Source organism: Primulina huaijiensis, chromosome 15 (assembly GCF_012295235.1).
Source record: "Primulina huaijiensis isolate GDHJ02 chromosome 15, ASM1229523v2, whole genome shotgun sequence".
NCBI lineage: Eukaryota > Viridiplantae > Streptophyta > Magnoliopsida > Lamiales > Gesneriaceae > Primulina > Primulina huaijiensis.
Genome location: NC_133320.1, coordinates 19,703,371 through 19,709,370, shown reverse-complemented (window position 1 = coordinate 19,709,370; position 6,000 = coordinate 19,703,371).

Genomic DNA, 6,000 nt, shown 5'->3' with positions numbered 1-6,000 from the left:
AGTAAAAATATTTTTGGTCCTTGTCTATATGTCTCGTGTATGCCTAGATTTGTATTGTGGCAATTTGAACTTTGAAGTGATATATGCAGAAACTCTGTGTCCGTGTGGAATAAAACTACAACGAAAAATATTCTTCAATATTTAAAAAGAAAAAAATGAAAATAGATTGAAAATATAATCAGAACATTTAAAGATAGTGAAAATGCTTACTTATCACCAATTACTTCGAGCACAATCCGATCTCCAACTTGTTCCTGTGAAGGATCAAACATGATGATGTCTGAAAAATAAGGCATAGTTTGGTACACATGATAGGATAATATGTGATATATAATATAAGGATAAGTTAAAGATATATAAGATGTATGATATTATATTTAATGTTTGGTATGATTTTAATAAGAGTGATTCAATTTATATATTATATTATAATAACAAAATTAACCTTATCATAATAAATTTTATAATTTCAAAGTTGTTACTTGAGTTCATATTTCCTATCTGTTCATGCGCCGACGGTGCTTGCATCATTTATTTATTTTTACCTAATTTTATATATTATATAATATGATAACTGAGCCCTTGATTTTGTTAGTCAAGTCAAATATCAATTTTTAAGGTTAATCGAGTGATACTAATAATTTTATTGAGATTTANCTGCGCGCGCTAGGGCGCCGGATCCTGCGCAGGGGCACGCAGTATTCTGCCAAGAACGCATTTTTAACTTCAGAATTTGCGAAAGTGGTAAACTACAAAGTTGTAGCCCTATGTCTTGGATTGCATCTCCAATTAGCCTCATGTCATTTGGAGATCTGAGTAAAAAGTTATGCTAAATCTCCCAACATGTGTCATTGTAGGAACGACTATACGCACGACACACTTCGGGGCGCTTTTGGCTCATCTTCCCAAATGATTTGAACAAAACTCAAAACATAAAAGTTATAGCCTTATGTCATATCTTTTTAATGGAAGTAGCTTCACATCAATTGGATCAATATACAAAACATTATGCTAAAAACCACAACTACTGCCACATTTTTCATACCGTTTCTGCACTTCCATCACCTATTTAGCTCAAATTCAACCTTTGATTCTATCCATCAATTATTTATTCCATTCTATAACATTCATTACCATTTATACCATAACTTAAAGTCATAAACCATCACAACTAATGCCACAATATTTCAAAATTTGGGCATTACAATTATTTTAATATTTTTTCTAAGAATTATGTATGAAGAAAATATTATTTCTCTAATGTATTTTTTATTATCGAATATCTATTCAATTTTTATGTAATATTATTTTCAAAATTTCTTATTTTACAATTTTCTATTAAAAAAATAAAAACACTATTATCCTCATGTATTTAATGAGTTCAAAAAAATAAATACATCAATTAAATAAATAAGTAATACATTACAAATTCAATTATTTAAAAAAAATTATTTTACAATTTTCTATTAAAAAAATAAAAACACTATGATCCTCATGTGTTTAATGAGTTCAAAAAAATAAATAACCAATACATTACAAATTCAATATCCCAAATTTGTCCCTAAATTTTATATACTTGTTCCACCAATGCCCATGCAATTAATACAAATGTCCATGTAATTAATACAAACAATGCATAGTTTTTGGGCAATGTAGTAAAATCACAATGCAAAAACTTTGCCCTTCATCCACACTTTTATAGGTATATAGATATAGATATAGTTATTCTTTTCTCATTTTAAATGGCCAACATGTATTGTGGGGTGGAATTTTTTTTAAAAAAAGTTGATATATTACAAGTTTTATATATTATTCTTTTCTCATTTTAAATGGCCAATTAGCGACGGTTAGTAAAAATCATCGCTAACACGAGCGACGGTCTACTAAAACCGTCGTTCTTAGCGACGGTTAATGAAAAAGCCGATCTAGATAATAACGACGGTTTTTGACAGAACCGTTGCTATGACAAAACCGTCGCTAAATGCTTATATATTCAGCCACTGCGAGCTCATTTTTTCACCACGATTTCTTGTCTCGCTTCTATATTGGCGTGTTTGTGTCTTCTCCGACGACCCGTCTTCCCGTTTTTGAGGTATTAAACTCGAGATTTTATATTTTGAATTTTATTATATCTTGTCAGATTTTTATTTTTTATATCGTATGTTAATTAATTAAGTATAGTTTAATTTGTTTTATTGCATGTCTTAATTTTTTTAATTGGAAAATATTTCAGATTTGTAGATTATGATATATAGTTTAATTTGTTTTATTGTATGTATTAATTTTTTTAATAAATGAATAAATGAAATGATAACCAATTTAATAATTGTATGAAATATTCAATAAAATATATGTGTTATTTATTCTTTTGTAGGATAAAATGGATAATGATAGAAATTGGATGTATCGTCGGTTGGAGAATGGATTTCTAACGAATGAATATTGTGTTGGTGTAGAGTCGTTAGTAACATTTGCACTTAAATCTCGAATGTTTATCGAATGAAAATATACGTTGTCCTTGCAATCGAAAAAAATGTCAGAATAAAATATATTTAGATGAAGATATCGTTAAGGTACATCTAGGTCGTTATGGATTTGTACCGAATTACTACAATTGGTTTTTTCATGGAGAGGAATACATTCATCCGGTCTATCATAATGTTAATATGGATGCTCTTTCGTCATCTTCTTATCGTGTTGCACCACGAATTCCTCCAAATACATTTTCGGATTTTTTGACACTATTGAAGAAAATGTTAACTTTGAAGAAAACCCTGAAAATGAGAATGAGAATTTTGATGAATAAAATCCTACAATAAATACTGTTCCTGAAGGTCCTGAAAGTCCAAACAGTTATATAAAATCATTGTATGAAACTATTAAATCAGCCGATAAAGAAATTTGGGATGGAAATACACACGGTCATTCTGTGTTGTCTGTGCTTGCTCGGTTACTGAAGATGAAACATTAACACAACATGTCCGAGCGCAATTACAATGACATGTGTCAACTCATGTCAGAGTTATGTCCGTCTCAGAACTACGTCTCCTAGAGTTTTTACGCGACCAAGAAACTTATCAAAGATCTAGGGCTTCCGGTTGAGAAGATTGATGCATGCAAGAATAATTATATGATATACTGGGGTGTTGACAATGTTTTGAAAGAGTGTAAGATATGTGAACATCCTCGTTACAAACGTAGTAGACGTCGATCTGTAAATCTCGAGAAGAAGGGAACTCCATACAAATTGATGTATTATTTTCCGATCACGCCACGTTTGCAAAGGTTGTATACTTCGAAAGCTACAACGTCACATATGCGTTGGCATAATGAACACCATTTTGACGGTGACACTATGACACACCCTTCTGATTCTGCAGCGTGGCGTCATTTTGATGCTTTGCATCCATCTTTTTCATCAGAAATCCGAAATGTGAAATTAGGACTATCGACAGATGGATTTCAACCATTTGGACAAAATGGCCAGCAGTATTCGTCATGGCCTGTCATTGTTAGAACTGAGTTGCATCCAACTACAACAAACGGCAAATATCCGAAAGCAAATTACACACTTGACAAGCATGCCCGACAAGTGCTTTTTAGATGGCTCGAAGAAGTTAGATTCTCTGATGGTTATGTTTCTAAAATGGCGCGTTGTATAGACATGAACAAGTTGCAGATGTTTGGTATGAAGAGTCATGATTGTCATGTATTCATACAGCGACTAATTCCTGTTGTATTCCAAGAGTTATTGCCACCTCACTATTTATATTCTTTCTAGCCGTCTCCGAGTTTCTTTTCTATTTTTCTCTGTTCCAAACACTCTGTCATGCGGCCCATACTACACTAGGAACATGTTCTGGAGGATGACTCATTTTTCTCCACTTGCACAACAATTTTTCGTATTGTACTTCACAATACAAATTTCATGTTACCTTAACACTATATATCTTCTGAAATATTTAAAACAAAATTTTTTTAAAAAATTATTATTATTTAACTTATTAACAAAAACTCTTTGTAGTAAAATCTTTTTGGTCCTTGTCTATATATGTCCCGTGTATGCCTAGATTTGTATTGTGGCAATTTGAACTTTGAAGTGATATATGCAGAAACCCTGTGTCCGTGTGGAATAAAACTACAATGAAAAATATTCTTCAATATTTAAAAAGAAAAAAAAAATGAAAATAGATTGAAAATATAATTAGACCATTTAAAGATAGTGAAAATGTTTACTTATCACCAATTACTTCGAGCACAATCCGATCTCCAACTTGTTCCTGTGCATGATCAGACATGATGATGTCTGAAAAATAAAAGTATTAACACAAACAAGTTAGAAATATTACTCAAGTAACATTTACTATTACAAGTAATTGGGATATAGTTTGGACTTGTGAATCAACTGAATGTCTCTCCACTTCCTCATTCTGAAAGGCATCATGGTCTTCGATTATGATGGAGGTTAGAATTTCTATTGTCGACCGAGCATTCACTCTACAAGTTGCTAACCATTCACTAGATCCTTTTTTTTTTTTATCGTTGAATATTTAGTGTAGAAAACTTTACAGCAAAAATGAAAGGTTCAAATCTATTAAATCTTCTGTTTGCATTGACTTCAACTAACGTTTAGTTTGAATAGGGGTGTCAATTCAGGTGAGTTGGGTGGGTCTTGTCGGGCTGAGCAATAATACTATTCAAAAATTGCTCAACCCGAACACAACCCGAACTCGAGCCAACCCGAAAACTCTCAACCCGATCTTGAATTTTTTAAATAAAATTAAATAAAATTCAAAAAAATAATAATAATAATTTAATTTAAACACATAATAAAAAGATCTCCATCATATATATGATTTAAATTTAAAAGTCTAATTGTAGAAAAATAAAGTATATTTACTAAATCAAATAAACAGTTATTTAAAAAATAAAAAAATGTTCAAATTAAATATTAAATTATGAAAATTTATGATATAAATATACAATAAATATTTTTTCAAACATACAATATATAAAAATGTAGACAATATTTATTAATTATATTTTTTTAAAAAAAATTAAAATTTTCGGGTCAACCCGATCATTTTTTTCGGGTCAGCTATCGGGTCCAACCCGAACCCAAAAACCCCAAATCCAAACCTGATTTTTTCCCGATTGAACCGTGTCGAGTTGGTGGGTCGTGTTTGATTTTGATACCCTTAAGTTTGAATGAACTCTCATACCATTCATCTCATACCAATTAGCCTATTTTTTAAATATTGCCAAAAATCCACTACTTGTCTTATTTATTCTTCGGTTAATCTCATCGCATCAAAAAACATCTCGTACCGCATTACTCACTCTCATTTTACTCTCAATCGAAATCATAGTCCATAGCTAATTCATAACTAAGCTTTTCTAGAAACTCATTGTTACTAGTTACTCCAACTAAAAATAGATTAATATACCTTCAATTAAAGAAAACATAAATAAAATTACTAAAATTTTTAAAAAAATTACGCCTTCTCCGGCAGGGCCTTGTGCGGCAGCGCCAACTTGACCTTCTCAAGGCTGCCCCTAATATATTATATCTGATGATAATGATACAACTCAACTCTTTTAATCCGTATAATAATCTAAGATATAGTTTGGTACAATGGATAAGAGATGGATTGATAAATAATCATCCTTATCCCACGTTTGATACCTTTTTAGAATGCCCATGATAATACTATGTGCTCGTGATAAATAATTTTATACAATGATAAAATATCTCTTTTATAAGATGTGATAATTTTAATTTAATGATAAAAACACTACAAATGACTTAATTGCCCTCAATATATAAAAATCTTAAACCTTATCGTTATCTCATTTCACCGCCCCATCAAATAAATATTTTTATTTATTTATATATATTATATAATATGATAATTATATAAATTAACTCGAGATAATTATATAAATGATTTTTATAAATATCAATAAATTATTAGTATCACTCGATTAACATTAAAAATT